Source organism: Mytilus edulis, chromosome 9, assembly GCF_963676685.1.
Source record: "Mytilus edulis chromosome 9, xbMytEdul2.2, whole genome shotgun sequence".
NCBI lineage: Eukaryota > Metazoa > Mollusca > Bivalvia > Mytilida > Mytilidae > Mytilus > Mytilus edulis.
The window spans coordinates 12,251,573-12,267,396 of NC_092352.1; the positions used below are offsets into that span (position 1 = coordinate 12,251,573).

The 15,824-nt window shown below is 32.4% G+C and overlaps 1 protein-coding gene across 2 annotated transcripts in view; it reads left to right on the forward strand.

Moving 5' to 3' along the window:
- LOC139489517 (calcium-dependent protein kinase C-like) overlaps positions 1-15,824 on the forward strand; it is a 92,827-nt gene that overhangs the window by 40,849 nt on the left and 36,154 nt on the right. The gene's annotated exons all lie outside the window — the stretch shown is intronic.

The window sequence follows — 15,824 nt, forward strand, 5'->3', positions numbered from 1 at the left end:
TTACCAGGAAGACTCTATGCTAAGAGGGGAATTATCAGGAAGACTCTAGGCTAAGAGGGGAATTATCAGGAAGACTAGGCTAAGAGGGGAATTATCAGGAAGACTCTAGGCTAAGAGGGGAATTATCAGGAAGACTCTAGGCTAAGAGGGGGATTATCAGGAAGACTCTAGGCTAAGAGAGGATTGTTGAACTGCATTTTTGAACTCTTAGAAGTCTGAAGCAAATAAAAGTTGATAATAAGCTGCACAACCCTATCTTTTAACCTTTGCAAAAAATAGTTCATGTGAACTTTCCATTTCAGGGTATTTTTCATTTCTATGAAAATTCATAGTAAAAGTCACACAGTTTATTGTCCTAACATAAAAAGTAGGGAAATTGAATTTTCTATGTGTACAGAAGTGCATTACTTTTAACCTTTGATTTCGTTTCCATGGATCATTTATAATATAAGCTTATGTGATCCCTGTAGTAACCCATTCATCTCAAAGACTTTCAACATGAAATTCAATTATAATCAGTAAAGCAGGTGAGACATTATCTTTGAGTGTTCCTGCTGAAGGTAAATCCAGAAAAGCCATCAGACGCATGAAATTTATTACTTGATGTTTTCATTTTTTTCGGCATGTGCATTTTTGTTTAAATACTGATCTGCATCAACTATTATATAAACCATGTTGCACTTTACAACTTATTAATATAAAACATGATATTTGATACAATAAGATCCATTTCACTATTATATCAGAAGTAGTTCAGAGTCCTATAATGAAGTCACCAGAAGTTTACCAGTTATAAAAGGTTGGAAGTTTCTCACATTATGGACACATTAATGTTCATTAGAGATTTGATGAATGATAGGGTTATTTGTTATTGCTCCTCATTACAAAATTAATTATGTCATTGGGACCTGCAGTTATTTTATTTCTGTTCAATAATTCAGTGATTTCTTGATATAAAGACAATTATATAACGTTTGGAGCATTTTTCTTTATCAAATTTCAATTATTCAAACACCATGGAATTACTACATAATTAGTCTTGCCTGTCCTTAGTGTTTGCTGTTACTGTTATGAAGAGAAAGGAATAAAACACTCTTTAAGCCCGATCGTCACTAACAAAGTTAACTTGGTCAAAGTCCTTGTTGACCAAGTAAACTAAAGGTTCAAGTCATCGGTTGTCACTATTAAAGTTTAATTATTACATTAAAAACTTGTTCAAAAGAAAAACTGCAATGTGATTGGATAATTCCCTTCCAGTCCATCCTTAGTTTCAAGAAAATAGGATGAGATTCTATTTCTTCCAAGTTCTTCCAAGTTTTTGTCGAGCCTGCAACTTTTGTTGCAGAAAGCTCGACATAGGGATAGTGATCCGGCGGCGGCGGCGGCTACGGCGGCGGCGTTAGCTAACTTCTTAAAAGCTTTATATTTTAGAAGGTGGAAGACCTGGATGCTTCATACTTTGTATATAGATGCCTCATGTTACGAAGTTTCCGTCAGTCACATGTCCAATGTCCTTGACCTCATTTTCATGGTTCAGTGACCACTTGAAAAAAAAGTTCAAATTTTTTGTAATGTTGAATTCTCTCTTATTATAAGTAATAGGATAACTATATTTGATATGTGCGTACCTTGCAAGGTCCTAATGTCTGTCAGACAGTTTTCACTTGACCTCGACCTCATTTCATGGATCAGTGAACAAGGTTAAGTTTTGGTGGTCAAGTCCATATCTCAGATACTATAAGCAATAGGGCTTGTATATTCGGTGTATGGAAGGACTGTAAGGTGTACATGTCCAACTGGCAGGTGTCATCTGACCTTGACCTCATTTTCATGGTTCAGTGGTTATAGTTAAGTTTTTGTGTTTTGGTCTGTTGTTCTCATATTATATGCAATAGGTCTACTATATTTGTTGTATGGAATGATTGTAAGGTGTACATGTCTAGCGGGCAGATGTCATGTGACCTTGACCTCATTTTCATGGTTCAGTGGTCAAAGTTAAGTTTTTGAGTTTTGGTCTTTTTATCTAATACTATATGCCATAGGTCAACTATATTTGGTGTATGGAAATATTTAATGATCTTTATGTCAGTCGTGCAGGTTTTATTTGACCGTGACCTCATTTTCACGGTTCATTGCACAGTGTTAAGTTTTTGTGTTTTGGTCTATTTTTCTTAAACTATAAGTAATAGGTCAACTATATATGTTGTATAGAAGCATTGTTAGCTGTACATGTCTGCCTGGCATAGTTCATCTGACCTTGACCTCATTTTCAAGGTTCATTGGTCTTTGTTTAGTTATCTTGGTTAATGTTAAGTTTATGGTACAGTTGTTATAAAGCTTAGCTTTTTACTTAGGACTATCAACATAATATCAATGATTAGTATAGAAGGCGAGACATTTCAGCGTGTGCACTCTTGTTAATGAAAGCTTTCTTTGACGGTTGTCACTGTAAAATATCCATCAAAAACTTTGATTAAAAGAAAAGTGTACAAGAAAACCTTGAGAGGGACAACAGCCTTTAAAAACTAATTGTACCTCAACATGTATTCATTTACCTGTCCCAAGTCTGGAACCTTGTAAGCGGTAGTCTTATGTCATTGTCAATGGCAGATTTTACTTGCTGCTGTTTTAAAATTTATTCATACCTTTTTTAGACTGGACAATTTAGATTTACATATTTAATATATAGACTCTTGTCCATTGCTGAAAACAGAATGTTGCCATGTTGATGTCTTGGTTATTTGTGTCATAGGGTTGCTGTCAACTCTTATATCCTTCATCTCCTTGTATTCATGTTGATTTGTAGACTGTCTGGCTGCATTTTCTAAATTAAATAATTGCACATGCAGAAAAAAGTTTTTATGTTTGACAGCAAACAAATTAGGATTTTGGGGAAGAAGGTTTTTTTTTCAAACCTCATCATCATGGTATTGATAATTTTGCACTGCAAAGTGGAAGTATTTGTTCACTGTTGTTTTTCATTTCATTTTTTAGCTGGTGTGATTCAGACCATCAATTGTATTGTAGTTTATGAATTATGGATTACTGTAACAAACATGAATGAGACAGCAAAGAAGAACACTGTCCCCAATAATAGTCAATGTCCATACCATACATCATCCTCTTAATCAACCGTAGTATTGATCAGCTTTTAATAAAATCAACTGAGATTATCAAAGACCAGTTATCAATAACTAAAATTAATAAATGATAAAAAAACCATAGTAAACATAGAAAATCTATGTTGATCGTCTTGACATTTTTAACTTTATATAAGTTTTTAGAAGACAGAAATTGAAAGATTGAAGGAAAATAAACCTAAAATAATGAGGTAATTCTCTAGAAAATACAACATTACTTTTTGTCTAGCCTTGACAATGTCGAAAAAACTAGTGATAGTTCAATGACATTTGGTATGCTGTTGTATGAAACTTTGGCCCAGTCTCCCTGTTGTCTGTTTACTTTGAAACTATTGCTTACTCAACAAGTCATATCCAGACATATTAGCATGGACACTTCTCATTTCCATGGAGATATATGACCCACGCACCCCCCTCCCCCCTCCCCCCCTCCCCCCCCCCAAAAAAAAATAATAAAATGATATGAATGTCAATGACATTTTATTTTCATCAGGTATGCAGATGCATAAGCATTGACACATCTGATTTTCAAGGAAATCGTGCTGTTCCCTCAATCATGGTCTATTGCCTCTGACTGTTTTGTATAGTTTACATATTAAAGATTGTGATTGAACCAGTTTGTTTAAGAGGAACCACTAATGTTCGGTCAGTGATAGTAATAGCATTTGCAAGTCTTCTTTTTCCATGGAGATTACAAGGCCCCGCCCCTATCGAGATTCATTGATTTTAAAACTTTTACATTATTTTCAAGTCAAAGTTTGTGTTTATGTTAGCGTTAAGGGAACCACTTATGATAAACCAATGGTATTTGGTATGCAGTTTTATAAGCATTTGGCATTTCTCATTTCATGGAGATTGACATTGAATGTATTTCATAGTTATATAGGTTTAGATATTACCATTTGGATTCAATATTTGCATACTATCAAAAATCACAAAAAGGCAGGACATATCTCTGTGTCAACAGTTTATTACGTATTTATTGGATTTAAATATCATTTTATAGGTCCATCTGTACTTGATAAATTGTTTTCTGATAGCAACATTCTAACGTTTGTTTGATTAACAGTAGAAAAGTTCACAGTATTGAATTTGTTTTTCGATCTATCATTGCTAATCATCACATCTAATAGGAATACAGTATGATAATACAATCACTGTATCTCTTGCATGCAAACATGATAAGTAATTTGTTGTTGATTAAAAACAATATGCTAATCTCAATCAGCTTTAAATCGACATTGATGTTGCATAGCTGTATATTTATAGAAATTAAGAAGAAACACATCTCATTTGATCTGATGCATTGCTCTAATGATGTTATCAATTGGAAAGAGGATTCAGTTGTTCTGCACTCTTACACCAGATTAGTGTTGAAGCCATTGTGTATCCATGTTCTTTCTGCATCTATTAGATATATCGTTATATAGGGCTTTAGTCTGACAGAGTAAACGGAAAGAGGATTCAGTTATATATGTTTTGCACTCAAACACCAGACCATTGTTTTCACTGTCTTGGTAGCTGTTGTGTATCCATGGTCCTTTTCATCTGTTAGATACACCCCTAAGGGCTGAGTCCGATGCAATATTGAACAGATATATCATGATAAGGAGGGGTATTTGCGAAAAATACCAGTCGTGAGAATGTTAAATTTCGCGATCCGTAAGGCGAGGGAAATTCATTCTCAAGACTGGTATTTTTCGCAAATACCCCTCAAGAACATGCTATATCTGTTTAATTACACTGTATGTCTAAAATGCATTGATGATCGTGATGTTACAAGATTCAGTAGGATAGAGTATTTTTTGGCAAATACCACGGCAGAGAGGGTAAAAAAGGCATATCCTTTTTGCATATACCCCAGCAACTTTAAAAATGAACGATATTCATTTGATAGCAGTAAATTGGTGAAAAATACACTGGCTATCAACCGATCAAAACCCAGGATTCTTACATAAGGTGTAATTAATTGTTAAATAGACCCGGATATAATGGTTAATGCTTAATGATAGCTTTCAATAATTTAGAAAAATATAGACTTTCAGGAATTTGACTTATAAGCATAATAGTATTTAACTCATCATGGTGTATGATTAAGAAATTATAAAGAAATTTGTAATTTAGTAGATTTTTTTTAAGCTTTTCTGTTTTAAATTAAAATCTACCGAAATTAATGTTGTGTGTGGAACAAGAAAAGGAACTGATTACTAAGTTAAGTTTAGCTGAATGAAAATCTATAAATCAGTTCATACTGGTAAAACTGACTGTCATCTGCAGTAATGGCTTAGGTTTGTTGGTAACTGTTTGTCATGCCTTATCTGTCTATTGAAAGTCCTGACAAAAAGTGAATTCTCCAGTGGCAGTGATTATGTCTAGGCCTGTCAACTTATGTCTTTAGAATCCTGATGATGGTAATCTTCAGTACAAATCAGAAGTCGACCATTGAAGAGTTATGAACAAATATAACTTGATCAAGCTATATATATATATATAAACACAATCAAAAGGATTATAAATGTAACATCTAAATTAGTATTGTAATTGTCATTTCTTCATTTTCAAACGGGAAAGGACTAAAGTAAAATCTGTCTGCATTGTTTAATTTCTACTACATTTATTCCATGATTAAATGATTGGGTATTGGGGTTTAACGCCACTTTCTACATTGTTGGCTACATCATAGCCATATCTCTTCAAGTCGATAGCTTTTTTGTGGGACAAGAGAGGATTTTATTTTTACCAAAAGTGTTTTTTTCTTCACCAGTATAACTTGGGCCATTCATCTCACTCTCGAAACAGCTGAGGTAAGTGGGATCCTCCCTAATTGGTTTGACTCAGAGGTCTTTAAAGAATTTAATATTTTGAATTCAAGAAAGGAGTAAATAGCATAAGACTGGTTTATTTACTAGCACTGTATAATTGTGTAATTGCCATGAGGCCTGCTAGGTCAAGTAACGCCTTCCCATTATGTTAATGCCCTCGCTGTAGTGGAAGGGGCATTAAGTTTTACCCTTATCCTTCTGTCCGTCAGTCTGTCCATCCATAATCCTCACATCCCAAAATGGTTTCTATTCTCTAAATTTAGTTTGACTCAACTAAATGTTATGAAACTTATACACATTGTTTATTACCACAAAACACAGATCAAATTTGAATTTTGGTTGCATCACTTATAGCGTTCTAGAGTTATGCCATTTACAAATAGAAAAATAGCTATTATTTTTTGCTTCTGTTCTCTAAAGCTAGTTTGCCTCAACCAAATGTTATGAAACTTATACACAATGCTCATTACCACAAAACACTGATCAAGTTAGAATTTTGGTTGTATCACTTTTACTGTTGTAGAGTTATGTTGTTCACAAATGTAAAAATTGCTGGATTTTTCTTTTCTGTTCTCTTTCTTGAGTTTGACTCAACCAATTGTTATGAAACGCATAATCAATGCTTATTACCACAAAACTCAGATCAAGTACAAATTGGGAACATCACTTTTACAGTTCTTAAGTTATGTCCCTTTATAACATTACATGCAATCATCTGTGTCCCATGAGCACATTCCCCGTTTATTTTTCTATTTTTCTATACTATAACATGCCAATGTTTGAAGCAAAAACTACTGGAAGCCTGAAATGAGCAGTGTAGATCAATACCTGATTAATAACCACAACTTTAAGCTTATATTTTATTGATTTCATATGACTTTATAGGTCTAAGATTGAAGGAAGTTCTTCTTAAAGTATAACTAGTAATTTAAAGCATCAGTATACGTAGCATGTCTGTTTAGGGGTTAGCTTTAATTTGAATATTACAGAAGTTGATAAAAACTTATAACTTTTAAAATATCATTGCCTACACAAAACTCATTTTAATCGGAATCAGCTGAAACAATTGACGAATCTTTAAAAATCTGAGTGGCATTGCTCATATGCAGTAGAATTTGTAAACACCTGAGTAACTTTTGATGAAAGTTTGTTATTTGGCACATGAATTTTGTTTGAGATATTCCGGTATACATGTTACTGAGTATATTCTGAGAGTACATGAGTACTGAATTGTAATTAATTTACAGTAGACTTAATTATAGAGATTTTAATAAACATCTTGTTTAACATTGTAAAATATTGGCAGTACTCTAGTTGGTGAATGTACCACACACTGATTCTAAATGAGACACATGCTCATATATCAGACATGTGTTCTCCTAGTCAGCTTTTTCTACACGAAAAAAATCCAACATGCAGAAACTTAATTACATTGCTGTCATTTTTCATTAAATTTTTGATAATATTAAAATTCTATATTAAACCATCAAATATTAATATGATATTTTTCTCATTCATGTGGTTGGTTTTGTACCAGATGTATTCATTTTAAATGTTACAATTGATTATTTTTGAATAGAGTATTCGTTTGTATGCTGAACACATTAAGTATTTGTTATTTTGAATGGTAGAGAGAGAGATGAGTTTCTCCTGAAAAATAGATTACTTATTTGTGATCATTATAAAATCCAGATTATCATGTGTTATAAGGGATATATTCCACTTTTATAATATGTAGATTAGAATTATTCCTTTCTTCTACAAACAGAACTACATCTATACATCTAATCTGCATCTCTTTGGCTCAGAAATATTTGTAAAGGTGATTCAAATGCAACTTCATCTGTTTTACATCAGTTGCATTAACAGCTAAAGAATCACTTTCTTCATGTTTTTTTTTTGTGCATTTCTTTAGTTCATGTATGTGTCAAATGGTTCAGTATAAAATGTTCATGTATGTAAATTAAAATTTTTGCGATATTGAGAAAAATCCTGTTTACTTCATTGTGTCATATGGTTCAGTTTAAAATGTTGTTGTATGTGTCATATGGTTCAGTACGCACATATACTATTTGTGTTACATGATTTGGTTTACAATGTTTATTTATGTGTCATATGGTTCAGTATACAATGTTTTTGTCACATGGTTCAGTATACATTGTTTGTGTCACAAGGTTCAGTATACATTGTATGTGTCACATGGTTCAGTATACATTGTTTGTGTCACATGGTTCAGTATTCAATGTTTGTGTCGCATGGTTCAGTATACATTGTTTGTGTGACATCACGATTCAGTATGCAATGTTTGTGTCACATGGTTCAGTATACAATGTATGTGTCACATGGTTCAGTATACATTGTTTGTGTCACATGGTTCAGTATACATTGTTTGTGTCACATGGTTCAGTATACATTGTTTGTGTCACATGGTTCAGTATACATTGTATGTCTCACATGGTTCAGTATACATTGTTTGTGTCACATGGCTCAGTATACATTGTTTGTGTCACATGGTTCAGCATACATTGTTTTTGTCACATGGTTCAGTTTACAATGTATGTGTCACATGGTTCAGTATACATTGTTTGTGTCACATGGGTCAGTATACATTGTTTGTGTCACATGGTTCAGTATACATTGTTTGTGTCACATGGTTCAACATACATTGTATATGTCACATGGTTCAGTATACAATGTATATGTCACATGGTTCAGTATACATTGTTTGTGTCACATGGTTCAGTATACATTGTTTGTGTCACATGGTTCAGTATACATTGTATATGTCATATGGTTCAGTATATAATGTTTGTGTCACATGGTTCAGTATACATTGTATATGTCAAATGGTTCAGTATACATTGTTTGTGTCACATGGTTCAGTATACAATGTTTGTGTCACATGGTTCAGCCTACATTGTTTGTGTCACATGGTTCAGTATACAATGTTTGTGTCACATGGTTCAGTATACATTGTATGTGGCACATGGTTCAGTTTACATTTTTTGTGTCACATGGTTCAGTATACATTGTTTGTGTCACATGGTTCAGCATACATTGTTTGTGTCACATGGTTCAGCATACATTGTTTGTGTCACATGGTTCAGTATACATTGTTTGTGTGATATGGTTCAGTATACATTGTTTGTGTCACATGGTTCAGCATACATTGTATGTGTCACATGGTTCAGTATACATTGTATGTGGCACATGGTTCAGTTTACATTGTTTTTGTCACATGGTTCAGAATACAATGTTTGTGTCACAAGGTTCAGTATACATTGTATGTGGCACATGGTTCAGTTTACATTGTTTGTGTCACATGGTTCAGTATACAATGTTTGTGTTGCATGGTTTGGTATACAATGTTGATGTATGTGTCACATGAATCAGTACACGACGTTTATGATTGTGTCAGTATAAATAAATAAATAAATAAATAATCTTTATTTCAAGAGGATGATCCCATTAGTTAAAACTAATCTTCCTGAGAGTCCTCAAAATAATAATAACATATTTATAAGTACATAGAGTATTATAAAGTTATATTATACACAATATACAATTGTATTTAAATAATAATGAAAAAGCATATTAATTTGCACAATTGATGAAAATTTTTTAACATTTTGTTTTAAAAGATACAAGTGTATTACTCATTTTTATTTCATTTGGTAAACTGTTCCATATTTGAGAACCTGAATATGTATACAATGTCTGTGTCACATGGTTCAGCATACAATGTCTATGCATGTGTCACATAGTTAAGTAGACCTGAGTTGTTTCTATATCTTTTGGTTAATTTGGTATTTTGGATGGTGTCACATGCCCAATATATCTTTATAAGATCCTTTGACGTTTGACGTTAGATATTATGTTTCCACATTGCTGGTAGAACCCTTATTCTAATGCAATTATTTTTTATTAATGGACGACAGTTAGGGTAAAATTCTCTATTTCCTTGTCTGTAACTAAGGAAGCCGACATTTTGAATTGCTGAATGTATTGACATGTAATTTCTACAATAATAAGCCAAAAAACTCACATTTGCATCTAAGTCTTCTTTTTATCAAATTTTATTACATTCTGAAGCGGCACAGAAGCCAGAAAATGCCCGGTGTTTATGTTTGAAGCCGGAAGCAGGCGTCGCCAGGTAAACTACATTTGCGACAGTAAAACTACCGATGGGCGTCCTTAAAGCTTCAAATACAATACAGTTATCTCTTAAATGACATACCTGCCAGTAATAAAGCTCGTGTCAGTTATGATAGACAGATGGAAAGTATACTGAGCAATCATATTTCATACTGTCATTAGCACATAAGACAATGACTTCATGCTGCATGTGCACTTTATTACATCACTTGATGATTATATTTTCTCTCTGTTTATGTTATTAAATTATGAAAAGCCTATTCTTATCATCACCAAACTCAAAATTTGGATAAATACCTGATTTTGAAGAGAAGAATAATAGATTTTTTTCCCTGTAATAATTAAAGAAAAACAAATAAAGCTCAGGTATCAAAGAGAATGTTCTAAAGATCCAGATTATAAATATAGTTGTTTATGATAAGACCATATCAGTGGTATTAAATTGTACATTGAGCCTTTCAGCTGATAATCAGGTATTGAAAAACGTCCATTCATCACTAATTATAGATAACAATATCTTTGAAACAAGATTTCTATTTGTAGATCATAATATATTTGATAATACTTTGCCTGGTTAACATGATAATTATAAGTAATCTAAATATACATGTATATATGCTAGTTATAATTACTGGTGCTATAATTAGCATGGTGTTGAGAAAGATGTAAGGAAAGCATGTACAAAGATAGAAAATTAAAGGTCAACCAGTTATATTTATTTAGTTTTAAATGTAAGGCAAAGGAGGTCATATTTGAAGGAGAGTTCATGAGAGATGTTCATTATACTTAAAATAGTACCCCCTTTTCCATAAGTGAGTCAATTTGGCACATTGGGGAGGCTAGAACCTAAAAAGAGGGGCGAAAGATACCAGAGGGACAGTCAAACTCATAGATCGAGGAAAAAAATGACAACACCAAGGCTAAAAAATAGAATAACAAACAGACAAATAGTACAAAAGACACAACATCGAAAACGAAAGACTTAGCAACACGAACCCCACCAAAAACTTATCCAAGTTAAAATAGAAATTTTGGTCAAGTACATGTTTAACATGATTAAGTTCATTATAAATTCTGTATTTATTTAGTTTTCTACCAGTTGATAAATGGAATGAAAGCGAGAATTGTGACCCATTTTTCACAGTTAAGATTTATCATGTTTTGGTTTGACACATTTCCACAATTCTGTTTTCCCAGTAGTTTTACATCCCACACCATCTAAGGACAAAGTGACAGGACTTATGAATAAATGTCAGGTTTAAATGATGAACTGCACTGTTTTAAAAGCAAAGCAATTTATTATAGTTGTTGTTAGCTAACAGAAACTGTTCAAATTTGGTAATATGTTATAGAAACCTTTGATATTGGGATCTTGAATGCCAAACTTAATTCAAAATAATGGCCTTGTTACTTGAAAAGAATTTAATAAATAAAGATGAAATACAATACAAATGATGAAAACAAACTGCTACATAATAAAAATATCAATCGGAGGCCTCTCATGTATCTTTCCATTGAATTTAATCATTTAATTTTATTACACTTTTTTTTAAACAGATACTTAAGAATTTCATGCTGTTGAAAATAGAAATTAGGTTTCTTGTCACGCCATTAAGAAGTAAAAATAATAAAAGATATTTGAGATTATTTAAAAGAAATAAATCCTCTGATAACAGAGTAGACCATTCATGGATGTCTATATTTTCACAGGTGTTTGGTGTTGGAAATTTGTGTGGTCCGTCCCTATATTTTTGGTAATCCTGTATTATTCTTTTTATGTATTATTTTTTCAGTATAACAGCTTCATTCAAAGATCTACAATGGTTCTGGTGGGTTGATTTCAGTTACAATAGCTAACAACTTGTAACAGTTCTTGTGATGGGTTTGTTTTATCCCATGAGATCGGTGTCCACTTTTCAGACATAAGTTGCTCTGTTTTGATGTCTAAAGCATCAGCACTTAGTGGTTTCTGACTAGGTCCATATTAGCATAAGTTAATCCCATAAGCTTTAATGACAGAAAATTGTTATTTGGTATATATTTTCTTTAACATACATGCATATCAGTGGTATATGAGTCCCTGCCTCTTTATAGCATGGCAAATTGAGAAATTTTGATATCCAAAATGTATAAATAGATGTGTTTATGAAGAAGTATTGGAGAAAGATCCTAAGATTCATTGTTGTGTTGGCATTGATACATATTTGTAATGAGACCTGGGGACATGTAAATGTAATGAGACCTGGGGACATGTAAACGTTTCAGAGGTACATTGAAATAAGAATCTATAAATTATTTTAATTTGATTAAGCTCCCCATAAGTGTCAACATAAAGCTATGGTTCTATGATATCCCCAATATTTTTTATTTTCAAAGCACTGTCAAAGCAAATATATCTATCCCCTCTTCCTTCAATAAATTGGGTAAACACTTATTGGAATTTATACATCCTCTATAAATGCTAGGAAATGCTATTTTATACATGCAACAGTTAGAAATTTGAGAATATTGTACATTATTAGAATGTCATTTAATAAAAACATGGTGTTTTTTACTCCTATTATAACTTGAACAAGGACAAAATTCCTATCTTTATCCAATGTCAGGCAAGGAAATAAATAAGATACATGATGTAATGGAATGCAACTTAATTGCAGTGGAAGTTTCATTTGCCTTACAGGAATAAAAAGTGGAAAGTTTACAAATACAACTTTCTGACACGCACATATTTGAAAATAAGAATTAAAACTAATTTCAGTGATTTGAAATGATGAATACTCAGAGGACACATGAGCATGCAATTGTGGTAAAAATTAATTATAAATTCAAGATATGATCACACCTTTAAAATGAAAAAAATCTGTGTTCACCGATAAGCTAAACACTTTTACCTGCCATCAGTAGGATATGTTAATCTTAATTATTGGTAGGATTTGTAACAAGGGTTAATGGAGGATTTGTGTTAAGTGATTATGAAATGACAGTATAGAAGATTGTCTGTCTGTAATGGCATAGTCAGTACTGCTAGATCCTATACAAAACATTTATACTTTATTATCTCAGAACAGAAGGATAAGAACTAGTTTTTAATTTAGAATAATGTACAGATAGTGAAATATCATGTTTTTATGTTCTTTACAATGTCTTTGAATGTACCTTTGGTATCTCTCGTCATAAAATCCCATCAAAGATACCATCCTTATAATTTTGTATGCCAGACACTTGTTGTTTTGTGTACAAAAGACTCATCTGTGTGACGCTCAAAACCAAAAAATATAAATCCCAAATTGAAGAGCATACAGCAGAGGATGATAGAAATGTAGTTAACCAAAAACATAGTGTAGAAAAGTAACAAGAAAATCAGCATTCCTGCTAATTATATATTTTTTCTGAGATAAATGAAAGATTTCCCATATGCTTTTCACCCAGCATGTGACATATAATAGAAGCATTTCAGCTTCTTTTTTCTCCTATCAAAAATTCATTGAATATTCAGAGTTGAATATTTGCCATTGAATATTATACAAACAAAAATCAATGAATTTTCTCAAAAAATCTTTATAAGTAATGACTAACGACATTGTCTCTAAATAATCTACTCTCAAGTAATGCTCACTTCAAGTTTTACATAAGATTCTTTAGACATTATACTTTGATTTTTTTCTTAGAATTTTGTCATTTAATCATTAGACAAGTGTCTTGATATTTCACATAAGATGATTAAAGCACAAGGCAAGCTTAGATATTCAATCATGTTTCAATAAGGTTATTAAGCTCCATCAGATGTCTCAGGTTCTTATTTGATTATTGAAATGATTTTTTTGCTAAACATGTCCTATTGCTACATTGTACTTGTGGTTTAAGCATTTATGTGAGAGACATGGGAATTGCTCACTAGTGCTATTAGCTATTTGAATAAATCCAATCAACTACATTGTAAATTGAATGCATTAGCTAGGAAATGGACATTTATGAGTTTACATCATTGTATGATATAAAATCTAGATTTGCTGTTTTCATAAATCAGTTGTTAATAAAACACAGTAGAGAATTACTGTGTTTGGAATTAAGTCAATAACGCTGTTTTATATGGTACTTTGTCAAAACATGGCATCAAAATAAATTCTCATAGAGTAAAAACAGATTTGTTTTAGATCAGCTAATGTACAATTTGATCAAAACACGTAGCATTGACTGAGGAATTGTTGAGGCTGTAATTGACATCTATCGGGGATATAGGATAACTGACCATTGACTTAATTTGCCTGTAATTGTGTATAATTTTTCTTGAAATAGAGGTCATTTATTGTAATAATTACTTGATAAACGATATGATTACTAATGGCAGTAAAACTGATACACCAGATAAACAATGGATTATGTATAATTAACTGTAAATAGTTGTCTTATAAAGAACAGTTACCAGCTACTTACATACCAATCAATATTGGATGGCTCTTTAATATATACTGTATAAAACCTTGAAGAATATCTCAGGCTTTGACAGAATAATCTATACAGCTGTTTATTCTTGGAGACAGTAAACAGCTTAATGGAAATTCAAATGTCAAATGAAAAACATAAATTACAGAGAAAAAGTAGGAATAAAAGAAACAGTGATCAATTTAAGAATAAAAAAGCAGCTACTGAACTTCTAAATTATTTAGATATATGTAATCAATGGTACTCAAGCTTTAAACAAAAAGCTAAATTGCCATTGCTTAAGCAAACCAGATAAGCATTCCTTTGTCTTGTTTTCTACAAGATTTGTCACAGGCAAGAAAAACTGTTTACTACTTCGAGGCAATTATTTATTATTTGATAGTCCCATAACAGATGTCTAAATATTGAGTCGTTAAAGGAAAGACACCATGGGAAAAAGAAAAAAAACAAAACAAGAGAACAAACATTATTCTATGAAACATAACTCTGAAACTCTCTTGCCCATCTCTTAATCTGAGTTTTGACTTGCTATTTGTGACTGAGGCAATCTCTCTAAGTTTTGACTTGCTATTTGTGACTGAGGCAATCTCTCTAAGTTTTGACTTGCTATTTGTGACTGAGGTAATCTCTCTAAGTTTTGACTTGCTATTTGTGACTGAGGTAATCTTTCTGAGTTTTGACTTGCTATCTGTGACTGAGGTAATCTCTCTGAGTTTTGACTTGCTATTTGTGACTGAGGCAATCTCTGAGTTTTGACATGCTATTTGTGACTGAGGCAATCTCTCTAAGTTTTGACTTGCTATTTGTGACTGGGGCAATCTCTCCAAGTTTTGACTTGCTATTTGTGACTGAGGCAATCTCTCTAAGTTTTGACTTGCTATTTGTGATTGAGGCAATCTCGCTAAGTTTTGACTTGCTATTTGTGACTGAGGCAATCTCTCTAAGTTTTGACTTGCTATTTGTGACTGAGGTAATCTTTCTGAGTTTTGACTTGCTATCTGTGACTGAGGTAATCTCTCTGAGTTTTGACTTGCTATTTGTGACTGAGGCAATCTCTGAGTTTTGACATGCTATTTGTGACTGAGGCAATCTCTCTAAGTTTTGACTTATAGATCAACCAGTCACACTATCCACACAGTCAATAACTTTTTCTGAATGTTGACTTGTTATTTGTGCCTCATTCTCATTCTCTGAATTATGACCTGCTCTTTGTTTCTTAGACGATCACTCTCTCTGATTTATGACTTGCTTTTTGTGACTCAGT